The sequence below is a fragment of the Oncorhynchus gorbuscha genome, linkage group LG12 (genome assembly GCF_021184085.1).
Source record: "Oncorhynchus gorbuscha isolate QuinsamMale2020 ecotype Even-year linkage group LG12, OgorEven_v1.0, whole genome shotgun sequence".
In the NCBI taxonomy this organism is placed as follows: domain Eukaryota; kingdom Metazoa; phylum Chordata; class Actinopteri; order Salmoniformes; family Salmonidae; genus Oncorhynchus; species Oncorhynchus gorbuscha.
In genome coordinates this window covers 48,511,187-48,526,283 of record NC_060184.1, presented here as the reverse complement: position 1 = coordinate 48,526,283, position 15,097 = coordinate 48,511,187, and the positions used below count along the sequence as shown (strand labels likewise).

The following is a 15,097-nucleotide window of genomic DNA, read 5'->3' as shown; positions in this document are numbered from 1 at the left end:
GCATTGTTGGTTACGGGCTTGTAAGTAAAACACTTGTTGTATTCAACGCATGTGACAAATACAATTAGATTAGATTTGATATGTTTAGGTGAGATACAGGGTGAATTGCTGTGTTTGTCCCCGCTATACTGTGCTCATCTGCCAACCCTGTTACTAAGGCTGGCTGGGTTCAGGTTAGAGCCTCTGCACGGGAACCTTAAGTCATAGAGAGGTACAGCATTGGGGCCAGACACATAATGTATTATCTCAATGTACAGTAATGAAGTGGACAGGCTCAACCCAGCCTCTATGTGGACACTGTCAACCTGTGCATAGAAGGCAACACACCCTCAACCGTCTCTCTATTGTGGACGCACTATTAACCTGCTATACAGAGGTGGACACAAACACAATCAACCCACTGTCTATGTGGACACATACTATCAATTTGCTTTATACATAGGCTGTGTTTACACAGGCAGCCCAATTCTGATATCCACGAATTGGTCTTTTGACCAATCGTATCTTATCTTTATACATCAGATCTTTTTCAGAGCTGATGTGATTGCTCAAAAGACTAATTAGAGAGCGCGAGAAAAATAAGTGAATGGGACTGTCTGTGTAAACACAGCCATAGAGACCCAGCCACAGATAAAAATCCCACTATTATACAATGCCAGCTTTTTTTATACCAGCTTTTTTGTAGATCTGAAAACGGTAGGGGGTAAAACACATGGTATATTAAATCTCACTTTGAGACCTAGTCATGCTTTCCTGTATTTTTACGGACCCTGTAACAAACCACATCTTCTGAAATGGGTATAAGCTACAGTTGTGTTGAGACCGAATTGGCATCACAATAAGGAGTAGACTGGAGTATCGGGAGAATATCCCGCTGCTGCGGAGCGCTCTTCTTTTTGTTTCCTTGGGGAATAATTAAAATGTGACGCACAACAGAAGTGTTTCTTAACTAAGCTAAGTCAAAGAGAGACTTGCTGCTCTTAGTCTCCGACTGTTCTGTGAAAGACCCATGCGCACGCACACACACACTGCTCTGTTGTCTTCCACGGTGTTTCCCCAGAGAGTCGGGTTGTAAATGAAGTTTAAAAGACTCTCTGTCATCATAATAGCAGAGCTCTACTATGAACGGTGGCAAATTCATCTGTGGATAGCGACAACGACAAAAGACGTTTGACGTTGCTTCTGTCTTGTCTTGTTGTTTTTCATTCACGTTTCTTTTGGTTCCCACCCCACATCATTGCTAAGTTTAATTAACTCACTATTTTTTTTTTCATGTCCTATGTTGTGTTTTGAATCACTAATATGACATTTTAAGATGTGTACGTGACCGCTTTGCTGATGTTTGGATCATTTTTAAGATATTAGATAAGTTTATATCCTCAGAGGAGTTGATGTTGAAACTGATGCTATCATTGCTGTCTCTGTGAAGAGGTTTCTAGAACTTTCTGAGGCCCATTTATCGTGTATCATGCTCACAGAAGGATTGCAGATGGCATGCCACATAGATTGCCTGTCAGCTTTTGATCCGGTTGAGGGGGGTGTGAGCCCACTACCGAGACCCAGCACTTATTTTACATCTGGGAGTTGTGTCAATGTGGGAATCGTTGTTGTGTGAATGAAAATGTGTGCGTGCGCGTGTGTGGTAGAGGAGAGAGTGAATTCACAGGCAGAACCAAGGAGAGATGACACTTCGTCAATCACTGTGGTCGGCTGCACCACTGTTGTCATGCTCTCACAAACAAGCTGATAAGGGCACACACTGCGCATTCAATCTGCAGTAAATGCCATTTCAAGCACAATATGACCTATAGTTAGGGCCCTGTGTTTTGGACAATTATGTCACATGACCTTGATTTTAAACCTTTTTTATTTCAAGCTTTTTCATCGAACTGTCCCCTTTTTAAAATTTATGTTAGATGGTGCAGGAACATCCTCTTACAATTGCCTTCATTTTTGGTGTCATTGTCATTTCTGGAAAAGGCTTAAAATAATGGGAAAGTGGGATACCTAGTCAGTTGTCCAACTGAAATGTGTCTTCCGCACTTAACCCAACCCCTCTGAATCAGAGAGGTGCGGGGGGCTGCTTTTTTTTGTTGACATTTACGTCTTCGGCCCCCGGGGGAACAGTGGGTTAACTATCTTGCTCAGGGGCAGAACGACAGATTTTTACCTCGTCAGATCAGGGATTCGATCCAGCAACATTTCGGTTACTGGCCCAACGCTCTAAACACTAGGCTACCAGCCGCCCCACAAAAATCTAGGTCATGTGACATGATGGGGCACTGTGTTTTGGACTATCTATTATAGATTCTACTAGAAGGTCTGGTTAACAATGGCAGAAGATGGATGACTGGCAGGGGTGCTTAAGTCAATGACAGAGCGGTGGTCAGGTTTGTGTTTGCCTCGGTAAATTGACTTAACGTAGTGACTGATTGGATAAAGAGTCGACTCCACTGGTCTCATTGAACTGTTTTGGATGGCTGATTGGAAGGTCATAATGCAGAAGTCAAATACACAAAGTGTTTTACAATGTCACCTGAGAGTATTTTTTATACATCTATAATGCAATATGATGAAATGTAACATTCTAGTTAAATGTCCACAGGGCCCTGTTCCAGTGTTCTGTTTTAATTACACTGTGGGAAGACGACCCCCTTTTTTTAAAATAAAAAAAATAAACGTTTCATTATATTGTCTCTCAACTCTTCTGCTTCATTTCCCCTTTGGCACGCACACCCTGTATGTATTCCTTTACCGTATACAGTATTTGTATGTAAATATGAGTCTGACTGTCGTCCTTTTCCCAGGCTTTCATAATGCCAATGTAACGGACTCCCTCAAACCAACTGCCAACGAGAAATGGCTTTTTGACTACCGTGACCATCTCCCTTTAACCCTCCCTCCCTCTGTTACTCGGGCTCGTTGAGATAAGTGATTCTTGTGATTGGATGAATAATCTCTTTTCACATGGGGAGGAAAGCAAACCAAATATGCCAAACCTTCAGCCAAAGTGTCGCCCATCGATAGAGGTCCAGTGAGAGGGAAAGAGCGGAGAAATGAGAGAGGGGTGGGGCTGGAGAGTTTGAGACATTCACAGCTATTAATGTATGGGCTGTAATGTAATTGTGGGTATATACTGTACCTTCTGTTGCCGTGGTGATGTAAACATAGATCATTTGGTGGTTGTTGCGTCTTTAAGATAATCGGGGTCCATGTTTCATAATGGCACTCTAGTACCTATATAGCACACTACTTATGACCAGGGCCCATGGGGTTCTGGTCAAAAGTAGTGCACTATGTAGGGTATAGGGTGCCATTTGGGACACAGGCAGTGAGTTACAGTAGTAGGCCTACATACAGGGGTCTGAGGGAGCCACTAGGGACCGCGGCTATTTCCGTGTTAACAAAGACACAGATGGACAAGCTACATTACTCCCCATTATTCCCCTGTGATGACGAGTGCTGTACGCAAGGAAAATAAGAGAGGGGGAGCGAGAGAGTTGTATTTGGGAGATACCAATTCAATTAGCGAGACAGGGATTGGCTGTGGCGGTGGCGCTGCGACTTAATGGGTACTGTGTTCACTTCCTGTCCAGGGTGTCCTGACCCCAATTACAGTCCACATTACACATGACCAAGCCAACGCAGAGTACTATGGGACGATGCGCTCCACAAACACACTGACTGACTGACTCATCTACTTACCATCTATCGCACAGTGAAACTTGACTACTGTGGTACACTCCATCTGCTCCACACAGAGTAGAGGCACACTGACTGACTGTCGCTACTAACCCCCTGTGTGTAGAACGTGTCGTCGAAGGAGAGGAGGAAAACTGACAACACAATAGTGTTGTTATAGACTGAAACAATGGAGTACAGCCTGGTGAACATAGCTGCCTTAAAGTCATGTTCTCTAGAGGCAGTGACAGATCCAGTACTGGAAGGGGATGGGCTGGTGAACATAGCTGCCTTACAGCCATCTTCTCTAGAGGCAGTGACAGATCCAGTACTGGAAGGGGATGGGCTGGCACTGTGCGTGCAGCCATCCGTATGCGTGTGCCAGTGTTGCATCCCTCATAAAGCCCTGTTTTGGGTCTCTGAGGGTGACCCTTATTTCTGACAGTAGACATCCCCTCCCAACCCCCCCTAAAAATGATCATTTAGACCCAGCCTCTGCCAGCACTCAGGGTAGGCCTGAGCGAGCGGCACAGCCCTTTTAAGATACAAATTTGCACCGGCAAGACTGATGGACGGATGCACAGCCCTTGAGCACGTTTGATTACTGAGTGCCTGGAGTGGGAGTGAGAAGGACTTCTCTCAGCCCACAAGAAGCAATTTTAGGTCAAGGTCTGAAGAGTGAAAAATATGCTATTGAGTTTTCAACATTACAAGTTATCGATTTTAGAGGGTGAGACACGCTGGCCATTTGTAACAGCCAAGCAATACGGTTTGATTTAAGCATTAACACAATGCTACTACGCTCTGAGGCATATTGGACAAAGCTAGCAGACACAACAAAAACACCCACTGGTGTGACCCTGTCTGGCTGGCTGGTGGGTTGTGTGGGTGTTTGAGATATGCACACAGACGCCACGTGTTCCAAATGGCACCCCGTTCAGTACTTTTGACCCAGGGATTTCCTCAATACGTAATAGGCTGCCATTTGGGATGCACGCGGACAGATTGATGCACTTTCTCACAGCTGACAGACATGGCTTTTGTCATAGTACAGTCAAAGTGCCAAATCAATACTGTAAGCGGTACACATGACCTGTTCTCTGTGTGTGTCTCTCTACTGTGTGCTGGTCCAACTGAATATAATCTGACTCTATGTAAGAAGTGGAAATATGTGAATAGCGAAAGATGCAATGAAAAAGTACTTAATCCGCTCTTCAGGGATGGGTGTGTGTGTGTGTGGGCTGTCAGGACATGCGTCACACAGTCACACCACACCCCAGGCATACCATGGGTCCTGGTCAAAGGGAAAAGTGATGGACAGAGATGGGGACCGTGATATACACTAATCAGTGATGAGTTATGGGCCTCGTTTAGACTTTTGGGATAAAAGAGAAACTTGAATATGTGATGACTGTACAATCAGGATTTGCTAGTACAAACCAGCTTCTTACCCATCGTCTGTCATTTTGTTATTGCACCATAGGTCGTATTGTGCGTGAATGACGTGTACATGTGTTCATGCATGCCTGCGTGAGTGAGTACGTACATGCGTGTGTGTGAGTGCGTTTGCCTTTATTAGCATGTTTGTGAGAGCATGACAACAGTGGTGCAGCCTACTATAGTAATTGATGAAGCGTTATCTCCACTTGGTAAGCTTCTCTAAGATCACACTCTTTGCCCTACCGTGTGTGTGTGTGTGTGTGTGTGTGTGTGTGTGTGTGTGTGTGTGTGTGTGTGTGTGTGTGTGTGTGTGTGTGTGTGTGTGTGTGTGTGTGTGTGTGTGTGTGAGCAGCGCTCCTGGCCAGCGGACCCTACGAGGTTGTGAGGTTAACTGTATAAATAAACACACACAATGTAATTACCTGTGTCAAATTGTGTCACATATGTAAGTTGAAAACTCTTGCGTGACGTTCCGGGGGGGGACATCCTAACGTTTGTTCACAGGGCGTCACCTGTGAAACTTGATGTGAAATATCACCACGTGAAGTGTTCCAAACCACATGGTTTTCACATGTGAAATAGAATGTTACATGAGAAACATGGGAAAACCCTGCTCTAGTCCATCCTCAATTTCCCCATTCCCACTTTTCTCTCTTCCCCACCGGGCCCAAATTTACCATCTTGTGATTCTTTTGCCGTTTAGTTTAGTTTTTTTCTGTGCAAAATGTATCCGCTATAATTTCTTATGAGCGAGAAGAACTTTTCAATATCAGATCTGCGGTTACTAACCTCAATTCTGGCTTCAACTTTGACTCGTCTGTCCTGGGCTCTTTGTGCAATTCTGACCCAATTTCCGGGATCTCTAATAAGAATCACCGGCGAAAGAGGCAGGAGAGGGGAGTCCTGGCGAGATGAAGGCGACGGGCAAACCAGCCACCTATTCCGAACATTCTATTGGCCAATCACTTGATAATAAGATGAATGTCCTCCGCTAGTGGGATTGCTATCAACGGGACTCTTGTAACTGCAATATTCTCTGCTTTTTTGAAACATGGCTCTCAGACAAGATACCCCCATGGCTCTCCCAACTCTTTTGATGATCCGTTCACCAAACAGCCGGAAGGTTGCAAGTTCAAATCCCCGAGCAGTTAACCTGTTCCTAGGCAGTCATTGAAAATAAGAATTTGCCTAGTTAAATAGAGGTAAATACATATTTTTTTTAAAAGCACATAAAAATAGCACATACACACTTGCGTATTTTCTCATGCGTATTTTCTTAGTTCTATTTCTCGTGTTTTCGTTCTACCCTCTTTTATAATACTATATATTTATTTTATATTTTTCCAAGTCAGTTAAGAACAAATTCTTATTTTCAATGACTGCCTAGGAACAGTGGGTTAACTGCCTGTTCAGGGGCAGAACGACAGATTTGTACCTTGTCAGCTGGGGGGTTTGATCTTGCAACCTTCCGGTTAATAGTCCAACGCTCTAACCACTAGGCTACCCTGCAGCCCCGTTAGTGCATCGCAAGAAAGGCATTGCACTGTACTTGTGCATGTGGCAATACAACCTGAAACTGGGTAATGACACGTGCTGTGCCTTGTTCCCTCCCCCCTGGGACAGGTTCCATCAATCACGGAACAGGGACATAGTTTGCGTCTCAAATGGCATATTCCCTATATAGTGCATTCCCTATATAGTGCACTACTTTTGTTCAGGGCCCATAGTGAAACTCATTGGACCATGGTCAAAGTAGTCCACTATATAGAGAATAGGTTGCAGCCAAAGAGGCATGGGAACTGTGCTTTATCTCTCCATACAGACCTCGCTCTCTTTTCACCGTAAGAATATCCCCAGAGGTTTTTGCTCTTCAATCTTTCAAATCAGCCCATTTCTCTCTACTGTACAGTAGTAGGCTTCTACTGCTGGGTGGTTGCTGAGTACATCACTAGTCGTCCACCCAGAGAGAGGTCTTAGTGGATAGGAGGAGGAGGTGGGGAGGAAAAGGAGACTCTGGAGCTTTAAACACTTCACGGTTCATCTCAAGGTCAATTAACCCAGCACCAACTCCCCTCTGTCACTGGCTGCTGAGAGAGAGGGAGAGACTGACTGACTGAGGTTTAAAAACACAACATGGCTAGCTAATAACCAAGAGGATGATTATCAATAAGTGTCTTCTGGCTCTGGCCTTAACATGAGCTGTGCAAGCAAACCATAGATTGCATCGTTGATGCTAAAGATGAAGTTTAGCAAATCAGTTAGTTTGTAAACCTTGTGACAGTCGTCATTATTTTTCCCCTCAAAGTAACTTGGGATTTCAATACAAATGTAAGGAGGCTTATTTTGGCTGTGTGCTGGGAAGAGGGTGAAGAGAGCTGTAACATGGGGTGAGTTCCAGTAGAGAGAGAGGAAGCCCTTATCTGAGCTTTGTGATGCGTGGGGGCAACAGAGCGAAGCACTGTACTGTAACCTGGGGTGGTTAGCTTAGCTCGCTATCTCCAAAGCGAAGCTCGTTGAAAGAGTCAGCTTGGAGTCACACACAGCTTTGACAGATGACAACTGTAATGAATAAGTCGAGAGAGAAGAAGCCCTGATCTACGCTGTGTGCTGTATGGGGGAGACCGACTCTGGGTGTTTCTCAATGTGCATACTTCCGCACTCCGTATATGCACAACGGTGCACGGAGGGGACTTCCCAGCTGTAAAATCCGTTTTGTACATATTTTGAAACGTGCATCGATGCAAGCTTCAGTGGAATGCACATGACACAGCCATTTAAAAAATTATGCAAAATGGTCTTGAATTATTTTAGATGAAGCGAGAGAAAATATACACCAACTTCGGTATGGAATTTTGCCCATTCACAATATTTTAAGTTGATACATAAATTAAAACGGTATGTTATTTTTTATCATGTTTACCTGCCTACAAGACCCACTGTAGTGTATGTAGATTGAAGCCCATTGTCACGACTTCCGCCAAAGTCTGTTCGTCTCCTTGTTCGGGCGGCGATCGACGTCACCGGCTTTCTAGCCATCACTGTTCCATTTTTCAGCATCCCGGAGTCGCCTCTTCACTGTTGACGTCGAGACTGGTGTTTTGCGGGTACTATTTAATGAAGCTGCCAGTTGAGGACTTGTGAGGCATCTGTTTCTCAAACTAGACACGAATGTACTTGTCCTCTTGCTCAGTTGTGCACCGGGGCCTCCAACTTTCTATTCTGGTTACATTTATAAGTGACCCCAAACTTTTGAAAGGTTGTGTATGTGTCTCTCTTTCTGTTTCTCGCTCTCTCAGCTGCAGCAGCAGTCATCCACACACTTGCACAAGCCAAGTCCCAGGTCTGCTCCTCTGCCACAGCTCTCCAAAAACAGAAATCAAATGAAAGCAGCACATTACTTACCACCGGTCAGTCGCGCACGCACACACACACACACACACAATAAGGCCTTTGTCTGTTTTTTATGCCTCTCTGCACTTGTCTTCTTGAAGTCATGTTTCTGCTCAGAAGAAGGTGAAAGATGTTGGTCTGCTAGAAGGTGTAATCCATGGGTTCTCTGCACTCTGTCTCCGGACCAATAGTTTTTCCTGGACCACGTAAATCTGTCCCTAACACTGCTGCTGCCTGAAGTCCCAACCTGTCCCTCAAATCGCACCCTATTCCATACATAGCGCTATGGACCCTAGTCAACAGTGTCATCAATAGATCTCACAAAGTGCTAGACAGAAACCCAGCCTAATACCCCAAACGGCAAGCAATGTAGATGTAGAAGCACGGTGGCTTGGAATAACTCCCCAGAAAGAAACCTAGAGAGGAACTATGCTCTGAGGGGTCCTCTTCTGGCTGTGCCGGGTGGAGATTATAAGAGTACATGGTGATTTTAAAGCCAGAACGTTCTTCAAGATGTTCATATGTTCATAGATGACCAGCAGGGTTCGGGTTGGTAACCACAGTGGTTATAGAGGGTGGAACAGGTCAGCACCTCAGGAGTAAATGTCAGTTGGCTTTTCATAGCCGAGCATTCAGAGACAACAGTTGCGAGAGAGAGTGAGAGGGATGCAGTGATGCAGCTTAAGCCCCACCCTCTTCAACATATATATCAACTAATTGTCGAGGTCACTAGAACAGTCTGCAGCACCCGGCCTCACCCTACTTGAATCTGAAGTCAAATGTCTACTATTTGCTGATGATCTGGTGCTCCTGTCCCCAACCAAGGAGAGCCTACAGCAACACCTAGATCTTCTGCACAGATTCTGTCAGACTTGGTCAATGACGGTAAATCTCAGTAAGACAAAAATAATGGTGTTCCAAAAAAGGTCCAGTTGCCAGGATCACAAATAGAAATTCCATCTAGACACTGTTGCACTAGAGCACTCAAACTATATATACCTCTGTCTAAACATCAGCAAGAAATGTCTATGCCATCAACAGGAACATAAAATTCAACATACCAATTTAGGATTTGGCTAAAAATACTTGAATCAGTTATAGAACCCATTGCCCTTTATGGTTGAGGTCTGGGGTCTGCTCACCAACCAATAATTCACAAAATGGGACAAACACAAAATGAGTTGGAAACTGAGCTGCACTTCCTAACCTCGTGCCAAATGTATGACCATATTAGAAACACATTTCCCTTAGATTACACATACCCACAAAGAATTCTAAAACAAATCCAATCCATATATATTGGGTGAAATACCACAGTGTGCAATCACAACAGCAAGATTTGTGACCTGTTGCCACAAGAAAAGGGAAACCAGTGAAGAACAAACACCATCGTAAATACAACCTATATTTGTTTATATAATTTTCCCTTTTGTACGTTAACTATTTGCACATAATTACAACATTGTATATAGAAAATATGACATTTGAAATGTATTTTCTTTTAAAACTTTTGAGTGTAATGTTTACTGTTAATTTTGTATTGTTTATTTCACAAACATATGTTTCCTTTGCCTATAAAGCCCCTTAAATTGAGAGAGAGGCAAAATAGAGGGAGAATACTTATAGTAAGTTCACACAGGACACCAGATAAGAGAAGCCCCCGGCACATAGACTATTGCAGCATAGATACTGGAGGCTTAGACAGCGGGGTTAGGGGGACACTGTGGCCCTGTCCGATGATACCCTCAGACACGGCAAACCAGGTGGGATATAACCCCACCCACGTTGCCAAATTACAGCCCTCACACCACTAGAGGGATGTCAACAGACCAACTTCCTACCCTTAGACAAGGCTGAGTATAGCCCATGAAGATCTCCTCCACCGTACGAGCCTGAGGGGGCGCAAAACCAGACCGGAAGATCACTTCAGTGACTCAACCCTTTCAAGACAAGTAATAGCGAAAAAAGACGGTCACGACGTGACACATCCCTCCTAGAGACGGCATGGAAGAGTACTTGTAAGCCAGTGACTCAGAGGCAGAGAATCCCACTGGAGAGAGGGGAGCCGGCCAGGCAGAGAAGGGTGGTTCGTCACTCCAGTGCCTTGCCGTTCACCTTTGCACCCCTGGGCCAGACTATACTCATAGGACGTACTGAAAAGATGAGTCTTTAGTAAAGACTTAAAGGTCGAGACCGAGTCTGCGTCTCTCACATGGATAGGCAGTCCATTCCACAAAAATTGAGCTCTATAGGAGAAAGCCCTGCCTTCAGCAGTTTGCGTAGAGGTTCTAGAGACAATAAGGGGGCAAATTGGAGAGATGGGTAGGAGCCAAGTCCATGTAATGATTATAGGTGATCAGTAAAACATTGAAATCAGCCCTAGCCTTAACAGGAAACCAGTGTAGAGAGGCTAGCACTGGAGTAATATGATCAAATTCTTTGCTTCTAGTCAAGATTCTAGCAGCCACATTTAGCACTAACTGAAGATATTTAGTGCTTAATCCGGTAGCTAGAGAGTAGAACATTGTGGTAGCCATAGTGACAAAAGCGTCGATTTAGCTTTTCTACATAATTTCTGGACAAACCGTTTCAGATTTATGCAATGTTACGAAGATGGAAAAACGCTGCCCTTGAAGTATTCTTGATATGTTAGTCAAAAGAGAGATCAGGGTCAAGAGTAACGCCGAGGTACTTCAGTTTTATTTGAGACAGTAAAACCATCAAGGTTAATTGTCAGATTAAACAGCAGAACTCTTTGTTTCTTGGGACCTAGAACTAGCATGTCTGTTTTGTCCGAGTTTAAAAGTAAAACATTTTCCTCTATCCACTTCCTTATGTCTAAAACACAGGGTTCCAAGGTAGGCAATTTCACCATGTTTCATCGAAATGTAGAGCTGTGTGTCGCCTGCATCGCAGTGAAAGTTGACATTTTGTGTTTCCGAATGACATCACGGACCTTTGAGGAACACAAAAACAGCATCCACAGAGACAAACTAATATATTTCCGACAGATGAGATCTAAACCAGGCAAGAATGTGGTGATCCATGGTGTCAAAAGCGGCACTAAGCTCTGAGCACCAGGACAGATGCAGAGCCTTGGTCTGATGCCATTAAAAGGTCATATCATATTCAAAGTTCCGTGATGTCATTCGGAAACACAAAATGTCACCTTTCACTGCGATGCAGGCGACACACAGCTCTACATCTAAGTACTATAATGGGGTCTAAAACCAGACTGGAGTGTTATTGTATACATTGTTGCACTATATAGGGAATAGGGTGCCATGTGCGATGCATCCCCATTCTCAATCAATCTACAGACTGCAGCAGTAAACCGTGCCACGCATAGGGAATACGAGGGGGAATGAATTATTGACTAAATAGTAGGGCTGTGACGATACCAGTATCATATTTTTTTCAATAGCAAAAATGAAAACTCGAAGCAGATCAAACTCTTTGGTCCTTTAAAAACCTGCTGTATGTGAAATATTGTGTGCTGTAGCTTGCAAAATGAATACGTGACTCCGGATGACAACGTGTTTTTTTGTTTTTTTCCCACATCAGTGCTGTTTTCCTAAAGAAGTTAAATCCGTTTTTGTTTTCCTTGCCACGATATCATCTCGGCCCTACTAAATAGTAAAGGCAAGCTAATAAGAAAAGTTCCCGCCATTTTAAACATCACACAGGCGCTTATTAAGGCTCCCTGACACTTAACAAGGTCTTATAATGTCTTACACACACACAGGCACATTGAGGTGCTGTATATGCACACGCACGTTTAACTCTCCTTCTTTGCTGGTATTTTACTCATGAAAGGTTGGGGACATTCACCCGTGGTGTCGTGTGACCCCAGACATACAGTACATGCGTGAGGACACAGAATGGCCTTATAACGTTAACCTGGGGTTAGTGTAGGGGGGGCGGCACGGTCACATCGCCAGAGGACTGATTACGGTCTGCGTCCCATATGGCTCCCTTTCCCTTTTATAGTGCACTATAAAGGGGATAGGGTGCTATCTGGGACGTAGCACCAGGCTTTTCATCTCTTCAGTGGAAAGCCCATCAGCCAGCCGTCTCAACCGCTGAGGAAGAAGAAGCTGTGGGAAGGGACAAAGCTCACTTGGTCGATCACTGTGCGTGTGTGCATACATGCACATGGGTGTTTGTGTGTGGGCCAAGCATGTGTGAACATAGAGATCCTATAAATTCTATATGTAATTCTATATATGTGTGTGTGTGTGTGTCCATTTCTCTGGGCTGGTCTATTTAATGGGCAGAGACATACTCTGTAGAATAAACCATTGGGAGAGAGAGGTTGTAAATCCCCAGGCTGCGCTCCATGATGAAATGTCTGCCGGGTGGTCTCCCTGCTGTTATTCCACCTGGATTGATGGTTCCCAGACGCTAGCGGTTAGCTCTGGGATGGGTTACACTTAGTGTGTGACACACACACACACACACACACACACACACACACACACACACACACACACACACACACACACACACACACACACACACACACACACACACACACACACACACACACACACACACACACACACACACACACACACACACTGTACACGCTGCGGCCCTGTTCCAATACTTTGAACATGCATCCTTCCTTCCTTAACTTCACTTTCGAGGAAAAGGTCCGGCTAAAACCTCAGTCCACTTTTGAAGGTCTATAATTAGGATCTTAATTTGAGCCAGTTTGCTACATCAAGAAAATAATCCTGCAGCAACAAGAATTGGGAATTAATGTGGATTATAAATAATGGCCTTTTGTTTTGTAGGGGTTGATACATTTTTGTTACGGCAAATTAAGTCTGAAATGTTTAAGCGGGAAACTAAACATTAGAAGCCTTTTTAAACCTAGAATACACTACAAGTTTGCATTTCCAGCTGTGCAGGAAAATGTTCAGCAATAAAAGGGTGATCAAATTAAAATCCTACATCTGTACCAAAGGAATCTATTCACTCCTGCAGTTAAGATCAGATGTTGAAGCATATAACAGGGTTAGTCAAGCAATTGCTATAGCATCTCACCTCAATTAAACTCTGGGTCTAACACTACCCCTACGAATAGTTCTGAACAAAAGACTGCTGCGACCTCATTCATAAAGCTTCTCGGAGTAGGAGTTCAGGTCCTCTCTGTCCATATTTTTTTATTTTTTCACCTTTAAAATAAAAAACAGGCAAGTTGAGAACAAGTTCTCATTTACAACTGCGACCTGGCCAAGGTAAAGCAAAGCAGTTCGACACATACAATGATACGGAGTTACACATGGAGTGAAACAGTCTATATACAATGTGTGCAAATGAGGTGAGATAAGGGAGGTAAAGGCAATAAATAGGCCATGGTGGCGAAGTAAATACAATATAGCAATTAAAACACTGGAATGGTAGATTTGACAGATGAGTGTGCAAAGTAGAAAATAAATGAATACAGTTGGGGAAGAGGTAGTTGTTTGGTCTATTTATAAATGGGCTATGTACAGGTGCAGTGATATGTACGAGTATGAAGCGAGGGCCAGTCAACGAGAGCGTACAGGTTGCAGTGGTGGGTAGTATATGGGGCTTTGGTGACAAAACGGATGGCACTGTGATAGACTCCATCCAATTTGTTGAGTAGGGTGTTGGAGGCTATTTTGTAAACGACATCACCAAAGTCGAGGATCGGTAAGATGGTCAGTTTTACGAGGGTATGTTTGGCAGCGTGAGTGAAGGAGGTTTTGTTGCGAAATAGGAAGCCAATTCTAGATGTAACTTTGTATATAAATCTCCTTCATTATGATCCAACAGAAAACCGTTCCAAGATCAGTAGTCCTACTTTGAAACAGAGTATGGGCCCAGAGGCTGCTGCTCACCTCTTGAATTATACCCAGGATCTGCAGGGCTAGTCTGCAGCAACCTACTGGATAATTCAAGAGGAATGATGTACGGACTGCACACTCACTAATACCGACCATTAATAGATACATGATTGCTTCTTAAGTCTGCCATGAATCCCCTTTTGACCGGGGCAATGGAAACGTGTTGTGTGCTAGAGGGAGTGGCAATTGAATGCAAGCTTCATAATGAAAAAGGATCTGGTTAAAACATGTCTAGCCTGTCTATCGATCGGTAACAGGGTTGACATGTTATGCTTGAGCGGCTCAGTTTTACACCACAAAATGTCCAAAAAGTGTAGAACCTGCTTTTGCTCGATGTTCAGTGTTTCTTTTGAAAATAGTTTCGCCATTATGAAAACGAGTGTTCAGTTCAGGTGTTGACCTTCATGAGGGACAGACGTAAATGAAACCCTAAATCACGTGAAATAAATCCTAATCTCAAAAAGTGACTTTGTCAAATCAACGAAATAACGAGGGCTTTACGATGGTGAATGAGGGCCTACTTAACTCTCAACTGTAAACCGATAATATCACAATGGACTGTACAATTTTCTTTGTACATTGAGCCCTTAATTTAGACAAAATATCGCTTTTAACCTTATGGAAACAGAAAGGGGTCATTGCACATTTTTTTCCCTATGCAAACAAACAAATAAATATGCAGTTAAATTAAATATTTCCTGCCAAAT

At 43.8% G+C, this 15,097-nt stretch overlaps 1 protein-coding gene across 5 annotated transcripts in view; it reads left to right on the top strand.

The window, feature by feature from the left end:
- Positions 1–15,097, top strand: part of LOC123991090 (rab effector MyRIP-like) — a 152,935-nt gene that overhangs the window by 74,064 nt on the left and 63,774 nt on the right. Inside the window, exon 1 of one of the 5 annotated variants that reach the window (XM_046292290.1) lies at positions 8,435–8,528. The exons of the other annotated variants lie outside the window; for them this stretch is intronic. The gene's annotated coding sequence lies outside the window, so the exon portion shown is untranslated. Of the gene's footprint in view, positions 1–8,434; positions 8,529–15,097 lie in introns of those variants that run through there. 5 annotated transcript variants of the gene reach the window in all.